Here is a 5,403-nt window from a genome sequence, read left to right as displayed (position 1 = left end):
TGTCAGGTTTTGGTATTAGGGTGATGGTGGCCTCATAGAATGAGTTTGGAAGTTTACCTTCCTCTGCAACTTTCTGGAAGAGTTTGAGTAGGATAGGTGTTAGCTCTTCTAGAAATTTTTGGTAGAATTCAGCTGTGAAGCCGTCTGGACCTGGGCTTTTGTTTGCTGGAAGATTTCTGATTACAGTTTCAATTTCCGTGCTTGTGATGGGTCTGTTAAGATTTTCTATTTCTTCTTGGTTCAGTTTTGGAAAATTGTACTTTTCTAAGAATTTGTCCATTTCTTCCACATTGTCCATTTTATTGGCATATGATTGCTGATAGTGGTCTCTTATGATCCTTTGTATTTCTGTGTTGTCTGTTGTGATCTCTCCATTTTCATTTCTAATTTTATTGATTTGATTTTTCTCTCTTTGCTTCTTGATGAGTCTGGCTAATGGTTTGTCAAATTTATTATCCTTCAAAGAACCAGCTTTTGGCTTTGTTGATTTTTGCTATGATCTCTTTTGTTTCTTTTGCATTTATTTCTGCCCTAATTGTTAAGATTTCTTTCCTGCTACTAACTCTGGGGTTCTCCAATTCTTCCTTTTCTAGTTGCTTTAGGTGTAGAGTTAGGCTATTTATTTGACTTTTTTCTTGTTTCTTGAGGTATGCCTGTAGTGCTATGAACGTTCCTCTTAGCACTGATTTTATAGTGTCCCACAGGTTTTGGGTTGTTGTGTTTTCATTTCATTAGTTTCTATGCATATTTTGATTTCTTTTTTGATTTCTTCTGTGATTTGTTGGTTATTCAGAAGCGTGTTGTTCAGCCTCCATATGTTGGAATTTTTAATAGTTTTTCTCCTGTAATTGAGATCTAATCTTAATGCGTTATGGTCAGAAAAGATGGTTGGAATGATTTCGATTTTTTAAAATTTATCAAGGTTAGATTTATGGCCCAGGATGTGATCTATCCTGGAGAAGGTTCCATGAGCACTTGAGAAAAAGGTGAAATTCATTATTTTGGGGTGAAATGTCCTATAGATATCAATTAGGTCTAACTGGTCTAATGTATCATTTAAAGTTTGAGTTTCTTTGTTAATTTTCTGTTTAGTTGATCTGTCCATAGGTGTGAGTGGGGTATTAAAGTCTCCCGCTATTATTGTGTTATTGTTAATTTCTCCTTTCATACTTGTTAGCATTTGTCTTACATATTGTGGTGCTCCTATATTGGGTGCATATATATATATATATATATATATATATATATATATATATAATTGTTATATCTTCTTCTTGGATTGATCCTTTGATCATTATGTAGTGGCCTTCTTTATCTCTTTTCACAGCCTTTGTTTTAAAGTCTATTTTATCAGATATGAGTATTGCCACTCCTGCTTTCTTTTGGTCTCTATTTGCGTGGAATATCTTTTTCCAGCCCTTCACTTTCAGTCTGTATGCGTCCCTTGTTTAGAGGTGGGTCTCTTGTAAGCAGCGTATAGAGGGGTCTTGTTTTTGAATCCATTTGGCCAATCTTTGTCTTTTGGTTGGGCCCACTCCAGTATTCTTGCCTGGAGAATTCCATGGACAGGAGCCTGGCGGGCTACAGACCATGGGGTCGCTAAGAGTTGGATATGACTAAGTGACTATCACTCACTCACTCCAGTGTTCCCTACACCCAGGAAACACCATGACAATTTTTAAGATATCTATCAGCAAGAGTAAACTAAGAGAAGAAAAGAGACATCAGCCATGAGCTCTGATGTTTTCTGTCATAAATAATAAACACGCACATCTCTGTCTTGGGGACTTTGCTTGGGGGACTATGCTCCTATGGATGATAGCAACTATTTAGTGTTTCATTTTAAAGAATGCTTCTAACCTTTCCAGGCAATTAAAGACTATAGTTCCAGCTGACTGTAGGTTTCTTCTGGGGGCTCTATTTTTTTCACTACTCAAAACAGTGCTTATTTCACCTTTGGATACAAATAATACAGTTTCATTTGATGGCAGTGTCCAAGAGCTTGCTTGCTGTCATTGCCGGGAGGGTTATATACCAGGGAGGACTGTGAAATCAATTGAAGAATAATCTCCTTGGGAAAGTAGTGCTGCTGTAGAAGGTGGTAAAATTGACTGTTCTATAATAAGGAGCAGAGCTCAGGCAGCATCTGGATGGAGATCTTTTAGCCATAACCTGCTGATATGTCTCTGAAATTGGCATTGGTGCTTTGTCCTACTCATGCTGTGTGTCCGCATATTGTATGAAGGTGTGGGACTGCCTCCATGGTGGGCCACATACTGTCCTCTAACTCTACATCACCCGTGACCTTGACAGCAGCCCTTAAAGGGATGCTTTAGATCATTCCTTTGTTGTTGTTTAGTTACTAAGTCATATCTGACTCTTTGTGACCCCATGAACTGTAGCCCACTAAGCTCCTCTGTCCATGGGATTTCCCAGGCAAGAATCCTGGAGTGGGTTGCTGTTTCCTTTTCCAGGGGATCTTCTTGACCCAGGGATTGAACCGGTGTCTCCTGCATTGCAGGCAGATTCTTTACTGCTGAATGACCAGGGAAGCATCCTCTGGCTCATTCCTGCTGCTGCTGTTGCTGCCAAGTCGCTTCAGTCGTGTCCGAGTCTGTGCGACCCCATAGACGGCAGCACATCAGGCTCCCCCGTCCCTGGGATTCTCCAGGCAAGAACACTGGAATGGGTTGCCATTTCCTTCTCCAATGCATGAAAGTGAAAAGTGAAAGTGAAGTTGCTCAGCCGTGTCCGACTCTTAGCGACCCCACGGACTGCAGCCCACCAGGCTCCTCTGTCCATGGGATTTTCCGGGCAAGAGTACTGGAGTACTGAGCAGTAAATAAATGGAGTCAGAGAGGTTAACTAGACCATAATCACGGGGCTGGTAATGGTGGGAAGAATTCCTAGCCTGTGTTCTTTGCTTCCCCTCATGCCATATAGTGCAAAGTGTTTTGGATAAAGTGTAACAATTCAAATCCACATAAGGATGATGATCACTTAATAGGTACTATGATTGCCCTGATATTTGATCATTACAAAGATAATTCAATCCTTTTCTGAGAATGGAAATCCTTTCTGACATGCTTAACCATAATTGCCTCTTTACAGGAAAGTTTACTGTGCATTTACACATATCATACACTCTGCCTGACATGACCTTTTCCTTCTACCCCTGCCTTCTGGTAAATTCCTGTATCCTTTTAAAAAATTTCCAGGTATAGGTAATCACTCTAACCTCTGCTCCCAAAGAGTCTGCACCTCCCATGACCCTGAACTGTGTAAATGTCTCTCACCATCTACTCTGAATTTCAGTTCCACCTCAACAGCCAGCCTGCTTGGGGGGCAGGACTGGGGATGGTTCATCTTTGTCTCTACAATCACCAGGTCTGCACACAGTAGGGACTCAGTGCATGCAGTACCACTTGTACTTCAGTGCCTATTGAAGCAGAAAGGGATGGCAGAGAGAGAGAGAGGTAGCACCACGTGTATGCCCCCTTTACCCATGTAGATTCAGATAACTTGTTGTTTAGTCGCTAAGTCATGTCCGACTCTTTGTGACCGCATGGATTGCAGCACACTAAGCTTCCCTGTCCTTCACCATCTCCTGGAGTTTGCTCAGATTCATGTCCATTGAGTTGGTGATGCCATCCAAACATCTCATCCTCTGTTACCCCCTTCCTCCTGCACTCAATCTTTCCCTGCATCGGGGTCTTTTCCAATGAGTCAGTTCTTTCCATCATGTGGCCCAAATTATTAGAGCTTCAGCTTCAACATCATTCCATCTTTATTTTCTTGACAATAATAAGCCATTTGGCTTTTGTGATTTACATATGTATTCTTTTTTCTTTTAACAAGGAAAATACAATATCAGTCTGAGACTGTCATCAAAACTTTAAGAAAGAAGTGACTTCAAATTGTTCTGTGTTTTGTTTGGGTGGCCCTGGGATGTGGCATGTTTTTGTGGATTGTTGTGATGTTGGGTTTATCTCTACTCAGCTGCCACCAGGACAGGAAGTGGGAGGTCCCCTGAGGGCTCTGCCCAAGCTTTAGATATAATCTCATCAATGTTAGTGTTGGAAGGTCCCCTTAGAGATTAACTTCATTTCATAGGTGAGGGAGGTTTCCCAGGTGGCGCAGTGATAAAGAATCTGCCTGCGATGCAGGAGATGTGGGTTCAGTCCCTGGGTCAGAGAAGATTCCCTGGAGGAGGAAATGGTAACCCACTCTAGTATTCTTGCCTGGAAAATCGTTTGGACAGAGGAGCCTGGCGGGCTACAGTTCACAGGGCTGCCAAGAGTCAGATGCGACTGAGCATGCACACAGGTACACACACATAGGTGTGGAAACAGCTCTGGAGAAATAACTGGCCTGAGATACTTCAGTGAAAATTTTTGGATCCAATCTCAGCATTTCCTATTGAGGAAACTGAGGCCCAAGGAAAATGGATACAGCTTCCAGGTAAGTTCTGGTTAGCACAATGCAATTTGCTTGGTCATCTAAATTGTTAAATATCATTGGAATTTAGTGTGCTGGAGTAAGAATTTCCCATGTCAGTTTCTGAACTATTGGGTCCAGATAAATATAATGTATCTATGAAATTTCATTCAAAACTTTTTTATGGATTCAGAACTAATCCACTCACAAATACAAAAAGCAGCCATGGTAAGAGCTTTTATGGCTGCAACGTGCCGTGTGTTATTGGTGCTATGTGTGATATTCTGGGGCGGGGAGAGGGAGGTGCTTCTGGATAATTTTCTTGAAACTTTGATATGTTCATACTTTTTCCTCAGGGTAAATATACTCTGAAAAAAAATATGTACAGTTTGAAATGATCATGGATTATGGGGCTAGACAATTCTAGATATATGGACTCTAGTAGAACTATTGCCAGAAAAGTCTTATTCCTGGAGCGCTCTTGTCTCATATGTAATGACCACTTACTGAATGGGAGCCATGGGGTTAGATACTGAGCACTGATTTGGAGAAAGATAACAGGAATGGATGGACTTCCCAGGTGGCTCAGTGGTAAAGTATCTGCCTGCCAAGCAGGAGATCCAGGTTCGATCCCTGAGTTGGGAAAATCCCCTGGAGGAGGGCATGACATGGCAACCCACTCTGGTATTCTTGGAAAGAGGAGCCTGGGGGGCTATAGTCCATGGAGTCACAAAGAGTTGAATGTGACCTAGCAACTATATAACAACAACAGCCAGGAATGGATACTGCTCAGAGTACTAGAGAGAAGAGAGCATCAGGTGACTGAGACCCACAATGCAACAATACTACAATAGTAAGTGATGGAAAAACATCAATCTTTTCAGGTTAATTTATAGACTTACAATTTATATTGAAATTCTAGAGTTTTTAAAAGGCAAAGTGTTTCTGAATTTCATCTTTAAAAAT

General features: G+C 41.3%; 1 non-coding gene across 1 annotated transcript; it reads left to right on the top strand.

Annotated features, from left to right (window-relative positions):
* Positions 1-5,011: 5,011 nt before the first annotated feature.
* TRNAG-GCC (transfer RNA glycine (anticodon GCC)) lies at positions 5,012-5,082 on the top strand. The gene has a single exon. It is a non-coding gene; the product is annotated as a tRNA-Gly (tRNA).
* Positions 5,083-5,403: the final 321 nt, after the last annotated feature.

This window comes from Ovis canadensis, chromosome 3 (assembly GCF_042477335.2).
Source record: "Ovis canadensis isolate MfBH-ARS-UI-01 breed Bighorn chromosome 3, ARS-UI_OviCan_v2, whole genome shotgun sequence".
In the NCBI taxonomy this organism is placed as follows: domain Eukaryota; kingdom Metazoa; phylum Chordata; class Mammalia; order Artiodactyla; family Bovidae; genus Ovis; species Ovis canadensis.
The sequence above is the reverse complement of the archived record's forward strand: the minus strand, read 5'-3'. Positions and strand labels throughout refer to the sequence as shown.